Source organism: Lissotriton helveticus, chromosome 7, assembly GCF_964261635.1.
Source record: "Lissotriton helveticus chromosome 7, aLisHel1.1, whole genome shotgun sequence".
NCBI lineage: Eukaryota > Metazoa > Chordata > Amphibia > Caudata > Salamandridae > Lissotriton > Lissotriton helveticus.
Genome location: NC_136068.1, coordinates 800,413,374 through 800,434,537, shown reverse-complemented (window position 1 = coordinate 800,434,537; position 21,164 = coordinate 800,413,374).

The window sequence follows — 21,164 nt, the reverse complement described above, 5'->3', positions numbered from 1 at the left end:
GAGGCGAGTGGAGACTGGAGAGCGAAGGCGGAGCGGAGTGGAGGTCGAGCGAGGAAGGAGAGGAGTGGAGATATCGAGAGGACGGCGAAGAAGAGGACGGGAAGAAGAAGGAGGATGCAGGCGAGCGGAGAGGAGCGGAGGAGCGGAGCAGGAGAGGAGACCCGACGGACCACGAAGGTCAGAGACCAAGAGAAGGAGCGGAGGAGCCGGAGAGAGACACCCGCGACAAGCCAGGAGGCCAACAGGAAGGCGGATCGCCCAGCCACGCTTCTCGGGAAGTGTGGCTAGGACAGGTACGGTCACGTTTCCTGGGTTGGGCGGGGCGAAGGCGGGACACCCACCAGTGACCATAACCGTGCACTGCTAACCCCTGATTCCCTCACTTTACACTTCCAGGATAGCAGGGTATTTAGTCGCACGAGGGTTCCCTCACTGATCCCCCCTTTGTGTGGCATACCAAATAGCGGACAGCCCATTAATATTGATCTCCCTTTTTCTTTACTTTCCATCGGAACCCGGCTCGTGTGCCACAACGGCGGAAGCCAGGACTCCGACTCCCAGAAGACAACGGGAGCTAAGAAGGCGAGGACTGGAACGGGAGGCAACGGAAGACGCAGCAAATCCTCTTCCCTTCTATCGCATCCCTGTACAACAGAGGAAATTGTATAAAACAATAAAACCGTCTTTACCCTCTATCCAGGTGTCTGTGGATCTATTAGATATCCCTCCTGAAACCCCACACATTTGTTAGCTTCATAATCACTTTTATTTGCTGCCTTCTAGTTGGCCAGCGTGTGCTTGCTTCACTTCCTTTTCTTTTGGCTGGAACATGGACAAAGCACAAACTACCAAAGCTTGATTGCTGTTCTTCCATTAATGCCACTGTTGTTGAGGTAAAAGCTTTATTTATTTTTCTTCACTGTTGTCCTTGTTGAGCCTCTTGCCATTTGTAGCAATGTTTTACTATGACACACACACACTTCAATTAAGCCCTTTTCTCTTTTGGTATATTTATTGTTACTATAGATGTTATATGCCCTGATTGTGACAACAGAAGTAATCTGCTTCTAAATGAATGATTGCTAAGACATAGAGATGGGCACAATTGCTTTCCTAACGTGATATGATTTTTCCCAAATGTCATTGTTTTCTTTTTCATCTATGAGGAGATTAACTGATTTTCTCGAATTCACAGGGGTGTTTTGCTTATATTGAAGAAGCATTGGCAAAGCAAATAGGGTTCGCCTTTGACACTATTGGCTCTGTCATTGTATTTTGTTCATGCTGTGCAGCATGGGCATTGCTGACTTTGACAATGATTTGTATCCTGATTTGTGCCGCTTGTCTAAAAATAATATTAACAAAGGGACGATGATGCATCCTGCGCATATGCACTTTAAAAGAAAGCACATTAAACCTACCTGCTTCATAGCACTTTTTAAAATTAGTTTTAGGCAAATTGCATAGCATCCGTGCCGCTGTACAGCATGGCTACAAAGTATTGCCAAAGCAAGCTGCTCTCCTAGGTGAGACTTATTGGCACCGCCAACTCTTGTTCAGCTTTGCTAGCAAAGCACTATCTAATTCTGTGCTCACTTTTCTAGCTCAGCATAGATGGCAACGTGTTAATCAAATGCTTAAAAACTCTTCTATAAAAACAAACATTTGAGGTGAGCACATTTAGAGTGTCGGTGGTGTAGTGTTGTTGTAGAGTGCTCCATATAAAGGAGCAGCACTCCACCTAACACTTGACAATATATATAAATCCAGTGAACTCCTATGGTTGTTTTTAACATACAGTAATATTTTATCACTATACATAATACCACCCAAATGTCATGTACAGCTTAATGCTGTTCGCAGCATGGGGTTAGCCATGGGGTTGGCCAGAGGCATGGTCTGCAGTTAAGTCTTGCATCCAACCCCCCACGGCCAGCCGAACACCTGCAGCACACAGTGTTCGGCAGGGCAGGCCACTAGTCTAACCACCGCAGTCAACCAACCCCCTCCCCAGGCATGGCCTTTGGTGGCGGCATAGAGTTGACAGTAGGAAGGCACCACAGACACTTAAGTTTAGCCTCCTTTTTTAAAATATTTTTTTAATACAGTGAGTTTCCTGTGGGAGTCAATGAAGCCCCCTGTGCGCTGTGTGTGAGAAATTGGTTTACAGGTTGAGGGATGTTGAAACCCTACTCAAGCAGAAACCACAATACTAGTCAGGGAGGCACAAGCAAGCCCCAAATTAGCCTGTAGCTTGACACAGAGCAGTTAGGCAACGTGTAAATTATTTATGCAGCAAACCACAGCACAAGAAAATCCCACACTAATTTAGAAAAATAAAACAAGACTAAAGCAACAAAAACCTGGAGAAACGAAGATATGCCGATTTAAAGATTTCAGTAAATATAGTGCTAAAAAGTAAGTGTGGGCGAAATCTGCGAAATCACGGTCCGTGAAATCGTGCGAAAGCGAATTCGCAATCTGCATAATTTGCGAATTCGTGCGAAATTGCGAATTTTGGGTTTTTTGCGTGTTCGCGGGGCTTTGTGCGTGTTCGCGAGCCGCTAGCACGGCGAAGTTACCCATGCGGTCGTGTATGGGCACCACTACCACCCTCTGGTTCACCCCTGTCACCCTCTGGTTCACCACTGCCACCCTCTGGTTCATCACTGCCACCCTCTGGTTCATCACAGCACCCTCTGGTTCACCACTGACACCCTCTGGTGCACCCTGACACCCTCAGGTTCAGCACTCACCACTGCCACCCTCTGGTTCATCACTGCCGCCCTCTGGTTTGCCACTGCCACCCTCTGGTTCATCACAGCACCCTCTGGTTCACCAGTGCCACCCTCTGGTTCATCACTGCCACCCTCTGGTTCACCACTGCCACCCTCTGGTTCATCACTGCCACCCTCTGGTACATCGCACCCTCTGGTTCACCCCTGTCACCCTCTGGTTCATCACTGCCACCCTCTGGTTTGCCACTGCCACCCTCTGGATCATCACTGTCCCCCTCTGGTTCATCACTGCCACCCTCTGGTTCATCACTGCCACCCTCTGGTTCATCACAGCACCCTCTGGTTCACCACTGACACCCTCTGGTCCACCCCTGCCAACCTCTGGTTCAGCACTCACCACTGCCGCCCTCTGGTTCATCACTGCCACCCTCTGGTTTGCCACTGCCACCCTCTGGATCATCACTGTCCCCCTCTGGTTCATCACTGCCACCCTCTGGTTCATCACTGCCACCCTCTGGTTTACCACTGCCACCCTCTGGTTCATCACTGCCTCCCTCTGGTTCATCATAGCACCCTCTGGTTCACCACTGTCACCCCCTGGTTCATCACTGCCACCCTCTGGTTCATCACTGCCACCCTCTGGTTTGCCACTGCCACCCTCTGGATCATCACTGTCCCCCTCTGATTCATCACTGCCACCCTCTGGTTCATCACTGCCACCCTCTGGTTCATCACAGCACCCTCTGGTTCACCAGTGCCACCCTGTGGCTCATCACTGCCACCCTCTGGTTCACCACTGCCACCCTCTGATTCATCACTGCCAACCTCTGGTTCATCACAGCACCCTCTGGTTCACCACTGACACCCTCTGGTTCACCCCTGCCACCCTCTGGTTCACCCCTGCCACCCTCTGGCTCAGCACTCACCACTGCCACCCTCTGGTTCCCCACAGCACCCTCTGGTTCACCACTGCCACCCTCTGGTTCACCACTACCACCCTCTTGTTCACCACTGTAGATTATGGTGGGGAAAGCACACCTTCCCAGCCTCAACGGAGATGAATTAATTTGGGGCTGGTTAATGTGTCACTGAATTTGAGCTTCAAGTCTGGCACCTGCTTCCTTAGCTGTAAGTGCTTCCTGTTGCAGTTTAATTTTTTTTACAGGAGCATTGTGCCATACTTGTGACTATTCTCTGACCCTGCTTTGAGGGTCAGAGCAGGGTCAGAGAATAGTTGCAAGTAGGCAACTGAACTCTGGAGGGGCCCCTCAGGAAGCACTACAGGGAATGGTTACAAATTAGCTTGAACTTTTGCACCTTTTAACTGCTTTCAGTTTTCCAAAATTCGTTTTTCTACCATTTCGAGACATTTGCGGGGCGCGAATTTGTGCGAAATCGAACTTGCAATCCGCAAATTCGTGCGAATTTGCGGATTTCCTTTTTTTTGCGTGTTTGCACGGTTTTTGCTTATTCGCGGACCGCTTGCAGCGCACCGACCCCGAGGTTGCCCATGCGGTCATATATGGGCGCGGCCATCTTGTTTGCGTGACGTGTTTCCGTTTCCAGCCGCTAGTTGCATGCTCGCGTCGTATGCGGCGAGTGATTACGTATTCACGGGTGTTTTTGCGTGCTCGCACGGGAAATATCGCGCGAACTTACCCACGCGGTCCTCAATGGGCGCGGCCATCTTGTTTTTCATTCATTGCTATGGTTCTGTGCATGCTTTCTAATCCTCCTTTCATCTGTTCAATCCTTTGTTTCTTTGGACTTTTTTTTTTATCTTTTCTACTCTATATATATCCCTCCTTTTTTCTAGATCTATATTTTGTGTTTTTTTCAACTTTTCGTTACTTTTAAAGCTACTTTAAAAAAAAAAATTTTACTTGACTTTTTCCCTATTCTTTCCTTTTTTTTTTCTTCCTGCTGTACAGGACCATGGCAAAGGGAGCCGGGAAGGAGAAGTGGAAGGGGAAGGGGAAGGGTCCCGCACCCCGTACCCGGCTCCCATGTGGGCCATTGCGGGGGGAGAACATCACAGTCCGGGAGATCTGTAGCACGGAGGAGGTGGCTGCACTGGTTTTTTATGTCCAGCGCCGCTTCCCCAAGACCATCTTGGCAGGCGGCAGGATCGCTGGCGGGTACGGGCTCCGGGAGCGTCGGAAGCGGTGGGAGAAGGTGTGCCGGCCATGTATCAACACTCTCGGGTCCGGCGCACCTACAACCAGGCCACGCACCGGTGGTCCGACCTCCTGGACCGTGAATGTGACCTGCTCGACCTGCTAGGCGTCGAGATCCCCGGGCTTGGTGAGTAGTAGTAGCTATTTAATCACTACTCTGTTTTCTCCTGCTCTATGTGTTATCATATTGCAAATTCTTTTTTTTTCCAAAGAGCAATAATGCTGCCGATTACAATGTAGGTAAATTATGTTTCAAAATGTTCTGTGATTGCATTTCAGGTGCACTGCTCTCCTGCTCAGTGGCGGTGCTACTATGCTTATTTGTTTTTGATTTTTTGTGTTGATCTCATTGGCCTGAGTAATTATGTATGAGTGTACTTTACAGAACTGCGTAATGCTAGACACCAAGGGGCAGATTTACAATTACTGGCGCCTCCCCATTAGCAGGGATGCGCCAGTAATTGTGCGCCACGCCTCCACCACCCATGGTGCGCCGCATTTACAATGCAGCGCAACATGGGGCAAAAACGACACAGAAGCGTCGCGCATCTGTGCCCTAAAGTCAGCGCATTGCTGGAGTTGCGTCGCAACCACGACGCAGCTCCAGCAATGCTCTTGGGTGCCCTATCTCCCCAATGCTGCGTCAAGCCGTACGTCTGCTTCAAGCAGCCGCAGGGTTTCGAGTGACGCAGCATTGGCCTAAAAGTAACTGAGTGAAATCTATCTTGTAGATTTCACTCAGCCACTTTTAGGATGCGTTCCTGCGCAGGAACGCCCTCCCTTGCACCGGAATGCCCCCTGATGGCACAGGGCTTTACAACGTGATGCATCTCCCAGATGCGTCATGTTGTTAATATACCCGGCACCATGGCGCCTCTTTTGCGCTGCCGCTGCGTCACAAAAGTCATGCAACGACGGAGCAAAGAGCCACAAGGGACTTGTAAATCTGCCCCTAGAGACTCAAGTCCAGTCCTTCCTTTGTACACCTGCCACTAATAAGAGTGGTGGTGGATTGATAGTTTGAGTATTTTAATGACTGATTATGTAGTAGGAAACTTACTTTAGTGTTCTCACTGGTCTGCAATCACGATGGACTTTGTCTGACACTTCGCGTGCTCCGGAGTGCTGCCTGCCAGTCCCAGTCGAACCTTTTTGTAGTTGGTTTAGTGAGTTACATAACTTTCCAAGTCGACAGTCCGCGAATCCAGAAATACTAATATCCTAGTAGACCACACCAGATAGGTCAATAAATGTAGTGCAATTGTTGTCTATTTGCTATTTCCCCGAAATAATTTGTTATTGTTCTTTTGAAATGTTTGATTTGGTTGACAACAATCATCCATGTTTGGGTCTTTTTTTCATGTTGTACATCAGCTCCCCCCAGGGGCAAGAGGACGGAGGAGGAGGTAGCGACGCCGGCGGCTGAGGACCAGGAAGGCCAGGATCGGTCAGGCGAGGGCTCCTCTGCTGGCCCCAGTAAGTTTTCATGTTTTCATCAAGAATCCCTCTCAAACTCGATCCCACCCCTTCCCTCATCTCACCACGTCTTAGATGAACTTTGATGAATTGCAGATTGGCCTCTAGACACGCAGTAGACATTACCGACCTCATCATTGCACAGGAGCTGGACCTGATCGTCTTACCAGAAACCTGGCTAACTGAATCCTCCTCACCCCCCCTGGACATTCTTGTTCCACCAAATTATGACATCATCAGACTGGATAGGAGCGGTAAGCTGGGGGAAGAAATCGCGTGCATACATCACAGCAGCATCTCAGTAAACAGAGCCTTATCCCCTACACTTTCCACCTGCGAATACATGTGCATTGACATCATTAGCACTGATACTCCAATCTGCTCTTTACACATTATCTATCACCCACCCGGCGACAACCTCACATTCACGAAACATTTCATGGACTTGGTCACAACGAACACTGGACGACAAAACACTCAAATATTCCTAGGCGACTTCAACCTCCATTGGAATGACCTCATCGATTCAACGGTCAATAGTCTCAAAAACGTCATTGGTGCGCTAGACCTCACCCAAATTTGCAACAGCCCCACACACAACAAAGGCGCAACCTTGGACCTAATAATCTCCAAAAATGACCCCATTCAGCTTGACTCAATCCTACCCTGTGATTGGTCAGACCACCATATCATCAACTTCTCTATCAGGGAAATCGTGAAACTCAACTCAGTTCAATTCACCCAGCCGAAGATATGGAAAAGAGACTTAAAGAAACTCAACCCCAACTCGTTACCTGCCTACAGCCTTAAACTACTCAAGCCACCGGCTGGCCTCTCCAACGTTCACGACCTCACCAACCACTACCTCAACTCGATGATCTCCCTTATCAACGAGGCTGCTCTGCTTCAACTAAAGCGAGTATCCTCAAAAGACTCTAAACCTTGGTACAATGACATGCTGAATGATGATAGAAGCTCTCTTAGATCTTCCGAACGCATTTGGAGATCAGTGCCATCCACCAAGCACCTCAAAATTCTACGTAAAAAGAGGAATGCGTATCATAGAAAGATCAAGCGCACTAAAACAGACTTTTTTACCCACCAACTAGACCAAGCAAGAAACCGCCCCAAAAAGAACTAATCAAAACACAATCTAAGGATGAACCTCAACGATCACAAGATACCGCTTGTACTCAACCTTACACGACCTAACCCTACATTCAAGCGCGCACACCAAAACACCCCTTACTCTTCCATCGTTGCCACATTTTGCCACCTCAAAATTTGAACTAAAAAACGACGCAGCTTTGACTTCCTTTCAACTCTACACCGAAGAAGCAATAGGCAAGATCCTCAGCACCCTCAAGCCAGCCAACCACACCTCCGATCCTCTCCCCGCTAACGCAGTTAAAGACTTAACCCCACTGATCCTGCCGCTCTGGACCAAAATCATCAACAGCTCACTGCTTCAAGGCTGCATCCCTGACATTCTCACAGTAGGACAGGTTTCACCCATCCTCAAAAAACCCACAGCTGACCCCATGGACCTCAACAACTATCGCCCGATTTCCAATAGCCCTACTCTAGCCAAACTCCTGGAAAAATGCGTACTACATCAATTGACAAAACACATTGACCACGTCGATCTTCTGGATAAACACCAATCTGGCTTCAGAGCAGGTTACAGCACTGAATCAGCTATGACACACATAATTGATGATGCTCAACAAATACTTGATCAGAACGGTTCATGCCTACTCATCTTATTAGACCTCTCTTCAGCCTTTGATACTGTCAAACATGAGAACTTGATAGATCTGCTGAATTACAGAATGGGACTATCGGGGTCAGTACTTAATTGGTTTATCTCCTTTCTTCAAAACCGGACACAAAAATTCAAGGCCAACAATTCCCTGTCTAAATCCGTGCCAGTAACTTTGGGAGTTCCACAAGGGTCCGCTCTATCCCCAACACTGTTTAATTTATTTATGGAACCGCTCACTGTTCTATTGCAAGCATCAAACGTACAATTTCACATGTACGCAGATGATACACAATTTTACCTTAAGATACACACACCAGAGGACATCATACGGCTCAACAAAACGCTTCTGAACACACAGTCATGGTTAGCTGATAACCACCTCAAACTAAACGCACTAAAAACTGAATTCCACCTTATAGCTCCACCGGCCAAAAGACCTTTCTTGCATGAATGGTTCAAACACCTTACGGCATTCAACGTCCAACCAACCATCATCGACTCCGCAAAGTCACTGGGTATAACCCTTGATTGCAACCTCAACATGCACAAACATATTAGCAACGCTACAAAGGGGGCAAACTTCCAGATCCATACACTGCGAAAGCTGAAACCCTTCTTACCCTTCTTACCATTCAATGATTTCAAGACGGCTGTTCAAGCTCTAGTTATGTTATGTTATGTTATGTTAAGGGGGTATTTATTGAGCGCACTATCACCGTGGGTATCATGGCGCTGAAAAGGTACATGAGGAGGAACAGAAGGAATTTAGCTAGGTTGTGGGAAAAGCCAGGTTTTTAAAGATTTGCGAAATTGAGTGAGAGAACCAGAAATCCTAACTGAGAGAGGAAGGGAATTCAAAAGTTTGGGGCCGAGGAAGGCAAATCTTCGACCACCAGATCTGCAGAGTTTAAAGGAAGGGACCACCAAGAGATGTAGATGAAGGGATCTAAGGTTACGTGAAGGGCAGTAGGGTCGAATAAGAGTTTTCAGGAAGGCGGGGCAAGCACCAGAGAAAGACTTAAAAACGAGACAGCCAAGCTTAAAGGCGGCCCTTAGGCTGACAGGGAGCCAATGAAGCTTGGCAAGGAGGGGTTTGGCAGACTGCCACTTCGGTATCCCGAGGGCCAATCTCGCCGCCTGGTTTTGAATGATTTGCAACCTGTAGATGGAACATTTGGGCAAACCATAATAGATGGAGTTTGAAAAATCCAGGCGGGAGAGGACGAGGGCCATGATGACTTGTAGCAGGGCATCGGGGGTGAGGAGGTAAGCCACCTTCCTAATCCTGCGTAGCTGGAACATGCAGGAGGAAACCTAGGGTGGATTATGGAAGCGTCTCTCTCTGTGGCCTCCCAAAAGCGTCCACAGCTCCCTTAAGAGCCTCCATCAATGCTGCAGCCAGACTCATCACAGGTTCGAAAAGAAGATCCCACATCTCCCCTGACTTAAAAGCGTTGAATTGGCTACCTTTCGAAGCCAGAATTCACCTGAAAATTGCCTTCATGACTCACAAAGGCTTACACCATAATGCACCAAGCTACCTCACCCAGAAACTGACTATCTCTGGTGGTACTAGATCCACAAGAAGTGCAGAAAAACTATTATTGAAGCCACACAGATTCAACAAGACGAAAACGTATAAACGATCCTGCTCAGGGATGGCTCCTAGGATCTGGAACGCAATACCCCCAGAACTCAGACTTACCACATCTACGGCACTCTTCAAAAAGGAATTAAAAGCGATTCTCATGGAAAAATTCACATGAACACTATCTTAGGAAACCACAAGCTCACTAGTACCTCTACCGATATCTCTTTTATAGACTTGATATACCTGTTATTGTTCTAATTTACTGTCTACACTATGCTATGTGCACACATTTTACCTGTCGCTATTTTGTTGCATAACTAGCCGTAAACTTCTAGTTCACTAGTACCTCTAACGATACCTCTTCTATATACTTTATCTATCTGTTAACGTTTTGATTTACTGTTTATTGTATGCTATGTTTACGCATGTTATCTGTTGCTATTCTGTTGCATAACTGTCCTTCACTGATTGTAAAGCGCTCTGATACCCGCAAGGGTCTTGTTCGCGCTCTTTAAAACTTTCTAAATAAATAAAAATAAATGTTAATATTAATAATTATACTTACCTACCTTTTAGAGTACCTATTCTTTACTAACGTTCCTCATTCGATTTTTCCTACATCGTCTTATAGACTGTTTCTAAATTCTTATCCTGCCTCTACTATGACTCCCTGTGGTACTACTAGATTATTATTATTAGTCTGTCTGTGTAGCTAACTAAGCTTGCACAGTTGGCAAAATGTGTTAAACGAAACTCCCATTCTATTCATCAATAGCTCTATGCACTGAGTGCAGTCCTCTGGGTTGTCCATAATATCTTATGAAGTCTTCTAAATGTTTATGCTTTGACAATTCCCAACAAGAAACTTTCAATGACCACCAAGAAAGAATAAGATACTAGTTTACTTTTTGATTGGATAGGAGGACAATCCATACTACTATTGTTGCAAGGACAATTCTGCACAAACAGAACTATGGACACTAAATAGTGCATTGTTTATCAATTATAATAGGCGCAGTTAGACTTTCCACATACCTCAGTCATAACAGAATTTGAACCCCCCATCTGCTTACTGACTAGCTAGTGTGACAGAGTCATTTAGCTCCCTAAATCATCGATGATTGATCCCCAATGATGATTATCCAACCCAGGACATAAGACTACGGAGTCAGAGTCCAGAACTGTAAGGAGCTCATGCTTGCAAATTGCAAACCCTTTCGCTCACTCACTCATGACTATAAAAACCACAGAGTCTATGTAAGTTTTAAAGCTTTATTGAAAGTAAAAACATTTATTAAAATCAAGTTCATCATACAACATAAACGGTGGATTGAAAATGGAAAAGTGCTTAGTGATTTCACACATTAAGGGGGTCATTAGGATCGCGGATTTCCCGCATCCTCCGGGCCGGCGGAAGCCACCGCCGGCCCGGAGGATGCGGGAAATCCTCCACGGATGCTTTAAAGACCCCCCGCCAAATTAGGATGGCTGGTGGGTCTTTGAATCTGTCCGCCGCTTTTCCGCCGCGATCGCCTTCCGACCGTGGCGGAAAAGCATTAACATGGCTGGCGGTGTCTATCAGATACCGCCAGCCATATTATGATGGAGTGAAAAGTATGCTTTTCCACGGCGGCTTTTCCGCCGTGGAAAAGCATACGGACCTTCACTTCGGGGGCCCGTTGTGGGCCCCCTGGGTGAAGGGGGGTTGGGGGGTGCACATGGGGGGTACCTATGGTACCCCCCTGCATTTGCGTGAACAAAGCGGCAGGCACCGCGCGGTGCCTGCCCCTTTGTGCACGCAAATGCCGTGCATGAAGCTGCACCCGCCGCAATGTTAAAAATAGAGGAGGTGACCGCCACCCTGGCGGTCACATCCTAATCTGTATGGAGGGACCGCCGCTGCCCCTGTGGACGGTCCCTCCTACTCTATGGTGGCGGACGGACTCAGGTCCGTCCGCCATCATAATCGGCCCCTGATTGTGGGCGAGCCCTCACCTGGTTGGGAACTTCAAATCTTCTTTGTGGTGCTGAATCGTTGCTGACTCCGTCCTAGTGATGATGATCTGATGTTGCTCTTGTTCTTAGAAGGGAAGCTTCTGTCTGTTATGAGAAAAACGGTGCATGTTAAAAATCAAGCATTCATCAATTGTGCCAAAAACTGTAGCAAGACAAGCAACACCCTTCCCTGAAAAAAGTGAAATTTTTAGTTTTGAGTTGACTAGACATTCACAAACTATTACATTTGTTTGTGTAGTCGTAGTGACATTTTTTCATTCCTAGACAAAATATGGCATCTAAGAATCTGAAATGTATTTTTTTAGGCGGAACGTCGGTACAACCATCTACCGGTGCCAGGGCCAGCGCGGAGGTGGGCACTCCTGGGGCGGAGGCAGTGCAACAGCCAGCGGAAGCTGCTGTGGGGGATGCCACGGTAGTGGCGGACAGTGGTAAGCTATTACTTATTGAGATAGCAGACTGCAGAGTGTGCTCTCTGCACGGGTGTATATGTTGTACAGGACAAGTATACTATACTGTTAAGAAGACTTACAAATTTAGAACTAAGTTTTTATTAACCAGGCAGTAGCCTCCTCTAAATTGACTTCAACTCAGCTGTGAAAGTTTTTTCGAGAATCCAAGTCAGATCAGAGATGAACTTAATGGATGGGATGAACGAAAAGGGAAAGAAGGGTGTAAGTAAGTGTGGAAGGACGAGCGAGTTAAAAGCAATGATGACTGGCAAAGAATGATACGTGTTTTTCAATGCTGCCCGAGGTGGCTGGGAATATGATGCATGGCCGGTTGAAGGATGAAGCAAGGATGGGTGGAAGGAGAAAGGAAACAGGACTGCCTGGGTGGGTGAAACAGAAACTGTATGTGTGTCCAATATATCCTTTGGTTGAAATTCAAATGCAAGTCAAGCACGGATGCATGGCTTGCGGTTTCCAAAATAAAATGAAAATTTTGTTTTCCCGTGAGAAAAAGTAAGGTTTGTCCACTTGAGACATTAAAAAGAATGATTGACATTTACTTTGAATGGATGGATGCCTGGATCATGGTACTATCTGACTCATAGATAGCATATGTGTATGTAGAGAGAGTAGACGTCACTGGATGAACTAAGTGTTACTTTGAAGAGCATGTAACACCGCACCCTCCCGTCCGTTCCAGTGTAGGAAAGGCAAGAAAAAGAAGTTGTCATTTTCCCGAATACTACCATGAATAGTAGCAGTACTTTTTATTGCTAGCACAGCATATATCCGGCGATTACGGGGGCCACTCACTACCTCTGTTAATAATTTTAGTACAACTCTGTCATTCATGTGTGGCCTATCAGTGTTCACTCAATAAAAAACAAATCACCTAAAGTCATCCCATATGTAATCAAATACACATCCTGTGAAGGGATAGCTAATCATATTATTTATCTTCTTCATTTTCCTTTTCTAGTAGTCATTGGCACTGTAGGGTGAAAGTTAAATTAATTAAGCAGTAGCCCTTGTAACAGAGTTTTCTCAGTGCCACCCGTAATAGAAAAGTAAGAGCTTCACCACCTGCATGTACTGGACTGGTACAGTAACGCAAGCCCGTGTCATCATGGCGTGCGTCTGTTTTTCTCGGGTGCAAGTAGACTGCGCTGGCATTATGCCAGCTTCCAGAAGTTTACGTACCAATTTTGCTAAACAAGAGAGAAGAAGAAGAATAAGACTGGTGTACTGTCATAGTTGACTCTAATAATGTAGTGAGTCCATAGTGCTCATAGAATTGATTCCTGAAACTCCCACTAATGTTAGAGCAAGGCTGAAGAAGTGGGAGGTTAGATAGATACAGGCCACAAATGTTATGTACTGTGCTTGCAAGTTGCTAGTTCTACTGTGACACAACTTTCTGCTAAATTATTTTGTGTTAATCTTAAAGAGCATTGCTTACAGACTATGTTTTTCTTTCTTCATGTAGATGGTCCTTCCAAACTGTCACGGAAGGAGCTGGCGAGACCGGCCCGGCAAAAGAAACTGGAGGCAACTGTCGCCAAATATCGGCGGCTGGTGGCCCAGGAGGAGGAGGAAACGCAGTCGCAGCCCACCACAACATCTACAGGGACAGCTGCATCCTCCTCCGTGCTCCCTGGGTCAGCCATTCAGCGCAGGCCTCCAGCGGTACGGAGCCGTGGTACCGCAGCCACCCGCCACCGCCAAGCAGCCAGAAAATCAGCTGCCCCCCACAGCAGGTGCAAGGCACGCGTGCACCGCCTAACACTCAGGGTGTCCTACCTTGAGCAGGAGCAGAAGAAACTGAAAATCCTGCTCAAGAACCTCCGCAAGGAGCATGACCACCTAGCCCAGAAAGTACGCCGCCGGCGGCATTAGAGAAGGAGAGACTGTCCCTTGCCCCTTTTTTAAAGACTTTTGGGGGTGGGAATTGGGAGTTGGGTTTTTTGGACTTTGGGGATTTTTTATTTCACGGACATTCTTTGGGGTTAGGGAGTGGGGGTGGGTCGGGTCTTGCGGGATAGTTTATTTTTGTTAGGGATATAAATAATTATTACTTTCAACTTAAACATAGTATACGTGTTTTTACTGCAGTTGAGGCTGGAGGGCGGGGGGGTTAACTGTCAGTTTATTTTCCGGAAACTTAAGTGGCTTCTTGATTCAAATTGTGTAAGTAATTGCCCAAATGTTTACAAAAGTAAGTGCCTCTCACTGAGTTAGTGAATTCAATTGTCCCAGGACTTTACTAGTACTACCGCCAGTCTCTCGTCTCTCATACTACTCCTTTATTCTTTCCCCCCAAACGCTTATCTTACCTGTAATTCGTGTTTGGAATTAGGGCTAGGCACAGGGCTGGCTGCATGGCAAATGGCGATTAAGGTTGGCAATCCTTGACGGTTGAAATGGCATCATTGCCGTGGTACTAGTGGTGGTACACAGTGGCAGTTGCAGCATATGAAAAAAAAGATATTGAAAACTTGACTGGCCTTAGCGGAGCATTAGAACGGTACAATAGATACTATAGCACGTGACAGTACACTAGAACAGTGCCAAAATGTAGCCTTACAAATGCCAAAGTATTGAAAGTATAACTACTACTTGCGTGGAATTTGGCATTGGCTACTACTACAAGAAATAGTGCTGAAGGAGAAGGACACAGCCGCGTAATCATTTGCCACATGTAGGAGGAGGATGTTCTTCATGATCAATCCATTTCATGGCGCCCATGAAAATCTGCTTTGATTTGCCAATAGTCATGGGTCTGTGTCAAGTTGACTAAGAATATATCCTTTGATTCCTTCACCAGCATTGAAATGTAATTCATTTTCAGTTGCTATGACCTTATCCTCCCCAGCAAGTGTGTGGAATTATTGCTGTCATTTACTCACACATCAATGAAAACCACACAGCCCGGGGGAAGAGGGTTAGGGTTTGGAAATTGGATGGGAATGGGTTTTTTTGGGAAAGTTTTGTTGTGAGAGTGGACAAAAAACACAGCATGGACAAACAACAAATGAAGATAAACAAATCTTGGGATACGAAGATATCCATAAAGGGGCATAAAGGAAGTGCTTGCACTTCTGCAGGCATGAAGTTGATTGCTACATGGATGGTTAGGTTACTTTAACTAAGTAGAACTTTCTAATGAATGAAAGAATGCGACAGTACAGGGCTGCAGTAATTATGCGTTTTCACTTGCCTATCTCTGCACTCGGAGAAACACTTTGTTCATTAAATTAGTTTGAAAAATAGCAAAGTAAAAGTATACAATGGCTGGAGGGATGAATTTAGAAGCAGAGAGCAAAGAAATGCCGAGTCACACTCAAAGAAGTTCACAGCAATAACATTACTTAAAAGATAAGTAGAAATGAATGGATACTGTTACTGTATGTTGTTGTACTTGTCCTGTTGAATTTGGGAAGTTGCATGCATCAAGCCATTCCTCTTATCTGCGGTACTCCTCCATTCCATCTGACGCTCCGTCGATCAATGTTGGTGACCAGAAGACACCCTGTTTACTGCCTGCCTGGCAGATGCTGAATTGCGGGACGCTAATGTGAAGCCTGACTTTATCCTTTGTTCCATTGCACAGGGTGAAAGCCGCCCTGTAAATGTTGATGGAAAAACAGGAAGTGATATTAAAACACCACCGAGAAAAAAATATACGGTACGTACGCTGTGTAGTGCAAAAAGTCCCACTTTCAGTTTCAGAATCGACAGTACAATCGAAAGGGCATACTCTGAGTCTCCTTTTGAAGGATAAATAAGTATGGGCAAATTTTGCGGATCTTTCCCCTCAAGCTAGGTGTAGTGTAAACTACGATTTTAGAACAAAATGAGACCTTCCCAGCAGTGCTCCCAGACCCTTAAACACAGACGCTAAAATGTAGAATACCCCCAATCAGACCCCATAAACGTGCGATACTGCTACCTGTCTGAGGCCTAGTGGAAAATGGTGACGAAACGTACTTTGAAAGTAAAGTAGGCCCAAATCCCCCCTTTCCCACCATGGATGTTCTTCAAACCACTTGCAACCAAAATTAGACATTTCTCGACAAGTGCTCCAAGAGTAGACCCCAGAACCCAGTTGGCAAAATCTTGAACACCCCCAAACACATGCAATACTGCTAACCCTAACTAGCCCTAAGTAAAAAATAGTGTCAAACGCTTTCTTCAACTAGGCCCTAACTCCCCTTTGCCACTATGGATTTGCTTCAAACCTCTTGCAATCAAAAGTATCCGTACCCAGCATTGCTCCCAGACCCCAAAACCCACCCCCAAACACCAGGAACCCCCCCAAACAGAACCCCAAAGACAAGCAAGTGAGCAAAAACGCAAAAACTTTTTCACCTCCGATTTTCTCCAAAACACTTTTATCCGGTATTGGAAATTCCCAGCAATGCCCCCAGACCCGTCAACCCAGGCGGAAACAAGTAGAAGACCCCCAAACAGCCAAAAAGCAAAAATACAAAAATGGGGACTTAGAAATGTTTAGGCAAATTTCCAAAATCACTCCGCGCGCGCTCTGCAGCTAGCCCTAACTCCCCTTTGCCACCATGGATTTGCTTCAAATCAAAAGTATCCATACCCAGCGTTGCTCCAAGATCCCAAAACCCACCCACAAACACCAGGAACCCCCCCAAACAGGCCCCCAAAAACGCTAAAGTGAGCGAAATGCCTGAAAATTCAAAAACGTTTTCACCTCCGATTTTCTCCAAAACACTTTTATCCGGTATTAGACATTCCCAGCAATGCCCCCAGACCCGTCAACCCAGGCGGAAACAAGTAGAAGACCCCCAAACAGCCAAAAAGCAAAACCTTAAAAAGTGAGACTTAGCAAATTTCGGGCCAACCTGGAATTCAGTCCAAATGCACTGTGCAGCTAGGCTCTAACTCCCCTTTTCCACCATGGATTTCCTGAAAAACAAATGCAATCAACATTAGACTGTGCCAGCAGTGCTCCCAGACCCCCCGACCCAGCACCGCAAATCTAGAACACCCCCAAAGAAACCCCCAAAAACCTGCAATACTGGTATATTCAAAACATGGCAAATTGCGCTGTTCACAAAAAACAAACAGCAATTGGTTTTAACAGAGACAGACAGCCATTGCTGTCCACTGCATGCCATCTTCTCATTATTCATTACCTGTTCTACTTTTTATCCGCATCTTCTTCGGAAAGTGAGGGCCCACAGGGCAGCCTCTCCTGTAAATTTCAGAAGTAGGTCTGTCAACAATCAGCAAGCATGTAGTCAGTCAGTTATTTCAGTCCCACTTGAGGGGACTCGTCTACGAAGACAAAGTTTGTTTTTTCTCCATAATCCATCCATCTGCCTTGAGGGAAATGGATAGGGGGTGTCTGGAGGAGCATGATTGAGTTGTTAACTTGAGAACATCTGAATGCAGACTGCGGCACCTTCAAATCAAAATGGAAAATAAGATGAAGACAGTGCTGATGATGGACTTATTGTGATTAGGTGATTAGAGTTTTGTTGTGGTAAAAGTAGCAAAACAAAGAAAGACACACAGGAATAAAAGTGAATAAGTACGGAAAAAAAGGAAGTAATTTTCAGGCATCGGTGTCAGGGAAGCAGAGCTCGTCCTCCAAGTCTATGAAGTGAGACGGGAGTAGGTCTGGTGACCGAGAAGAACTTCCGTCGTCGTCACCTAAGTCGGTGTCCTCTTCTTCCTGCGTGCAGTCACGTATTTTGTAATCGGGTGGTATGAAGTGCTGATTCTTCTTGATTATTGTTAACCTCTCCACATTTTTGGGCAAAAGGTGAGTCCTTTTTGAAGTAACAATGGCACCAGCAGCACTGAAAACACGTTCAGAAGACACGCTTGCGAGTGGGCAAGACAAATAATTTAAGAGCCAGGTTGGTGATCAGTCGCCATACAGAGCATTTCGTATACCAATATCCCAATGGGTTGTCATTATGACAGACCTCTGTTGGGTCACCCAGATGGGCCTGCACCACCGACTCAAGGTTCTCCAGGGTTGATCCACTTTGCGTACCATCTGCGACCTTTTCATCAGTGGACTGAGCAAACCCTTGCTGAGATAGCCAATCCCCTTCCGACAATATTTTTGGGCGGCCAGGTGCAGGTGAGGAGGACGATGATACGGTTGCTGGTGTCGTTAACGGCTGTGAGGGAAAGTCACTCCCTTCGGCCACGGATTGAGAAGTGGAACTTGACGCCGGAATGCCTGCTGATTCAGTTGTACTTGTGCTGCCTTCTTGAAGGTTCTGCCGCTCTCTTTCGAACCGAGTGGCTGACACAGCTAGCCAATGTTTGTACTTTGAAACATCTGCTTCATCAAAAGGAATTAATGCTTTGCTAGCCACTGCCTTTTTGTACCGTGGATCAAGAATAATGGCACAAATGTAATGTTGTTCTGTTTGTATCTTTTAAGCCTTTCATTGTCAAGTAGGCGCCTTAATAACTTCTCCGCCAAATCATATGCTTCTCGCTTTTCACCATCATCTCAGAACGTTGAAGTCACCTCCTTCAGTTGGTGCTCTAGCATGCGCAACAATGGGATAGCTTTGCTCAGAGAACAGTCCTCCCTGCTGACTACACGCATGAAGAGCTCAAAAGGACGAAGCATGTCTGTCAGGCTTGCAATTAGCTTCCATTCCTCCAACTCTAGCCTCATCTCTTTATGAGTAGAACCCAGTTTAAAGACATACTCATGTATTACCTCCCACTGCTCAGACAGACGCTCAAGCATGTAAAAGGTTGAGTTCCAACGTGTTGCCACCTCCTGGATTAGTCCTTTGACTGGCAGTTTACGTTCATATTGAAGGCTCCTCAGCTGCTTCCGGGCCTTAAAAGAATGGCTGAAATGTGTGCAGATTCTTCGGCAGATGGTCAGTAATTTGACGACTGGCGTTTTTGTTTTCAAGAAGGCTTGCACCACCATGTTAATACTCTGAAATAGCCACTGTGCTCCATGGCCTTAACTATATTACTGCCATTATCCGTGGAAACATAACCAAATGTGCGATTTCTTGGATGCAGCCATTCATTGACCTTCCTGTTAAACTCCTCCAAAAGGTTAGGTGCAGTGTGAGATTTCTCCATGGCAAACATGGATACTGTTGCATGTTTGCGAGTAGCTTGAAAAACTTCCTCTGTGTCAACATCTTTGTGGTTTAACTGTTTTTCGACCCCTGCAAAAGAGACCCAGTGTGCAGTGATGCACATGTAATCAAGGGATTGGCAACTGGTCCACATGTCTGTTGTCATGTGGATAGTGTGAACAGCACTCTTCAGAATAGCTGCGGCAATCACCTCCAGCACATCTTGATGTAGTGCTGGAACAGCAACCCTTGCAAAATAGGACCGGCTAGGAACCTTCCATTTAGGGCAGACTGTTGCCACCAATTCACGAAAACCCACCCCTTCCACGAAAGAGAAAGGGAGAAGGTCCAGCGCTAGCATTTTAGCCAGCTTTTCGTTATACAGACGCACCGTTGGGTGGTTGCGTTCAAATGGCGCATCCGACCAAAACATGCTGCTAATGGTGGGCTGGACCATTTTACGTGATGATGATGATGATGATGATGCAGACTTCAAACCAGTTAGGCTCATTGATTTAGTTTTTTGCATTGGTGTCTGTCCCAGACTCTTAGTGTGCCTCATACATGTTGCAGGGGTAGAGGGTGTGGGCCCTACCACTGCAGTGCTGCTACCAGGGGTACTGGGTGTACCAGAAAAAATGTCTGTCGCTTCTTCACTTCCCCCCTTCATGAACAGCCTCTCATCATCATCAGATGCAATATCAAGGGATACATTTGGATTTGTTTTTGTTTTGGCTTCCTCGATGTCACTTAGGTGCTTATACCACTGGATAGGGTGGTGTTGTTTGAGATGACCTCTCTGGCCTCCGGTACCATAGTTGGTACCAAGCTTACCCCGACAAACTGATACTTTACAAATCGAACAAAAGACCATGTTTTCCGCCTTTTTGCTAACAGTAAAGAAGTCCCAAACTGGGGACTGGAGATGTCTGCTGGTGGTGGAGGTGCTACTTTGACTTTCAATGCCAGATGAAGTGGAGGATGGGCGTGGCTGAATTTGTTTCTGTAGTTCACTTACAGCACCACTACTTGAGGTAATGGAGGTCGAGCTGGATGGAGGTCCTTGCCGGCCCTTCTGACGAGAAAATATGGAAGCTGTAGGTTGTTTGGGTGTTGTAGTTAACTGCGTTGGTGGTGGTACCAGTGCCACGCCGCCCACATGATCATCCCGCTCAGCAGCCATTCGGTATAGGGTGAAAATGTTAGTCTGCTGCATGACCGCTGGGGCTGGAGTGATGTCTGTGATGACTGGGTCGTCATCAGACTGTTCATCAGCAGCAGAAGACACCACTTCTTGTTCATTGTCATCACCCATAAGTCCAAGCCTTGCGGGAACCTTCCTTTTAGGCTTAGCTACCTTTGTCGGCTCATGGTGTGCCTCACTGTCAGACTTCATTGCTGGGTTCCAATCAGGATCAAGGTCATCAGAATGAAGGGGGCTTGAAGAAGAACTTGTAGTAGTAGTAGTAGCAGCCCTCCTTGACCTTTTTCTTGCTGGGGATCTGAAAGACAATGGATCATCCTCAGGAGGAGTGGCTTCCTCAGATGATACCTCCACTTGAATATCAATGTCCTGATGTGCCCCTACTTCTGGAGGAACAAGCGTTGTAGGCAGTTGTGCCGCTCCATGAACCTCTAGTTGCACCTCTCCATGTACCTCTACTCGCGCCTCTCCTTGTGCATGTACTTGCGCCTCTCCTTGCCCATGTACTTGCGCCTCTCCTTGTCCATGTACTTGCACCTCTCCTTACCCATGTACTTGCGCCTCTCCTTGCCCATTTACTTGCGCCTCTCCTTGCCCATGTACTTGCGCCTCTCCTTGCCCATGTACTTGCGCCTCTCCTTG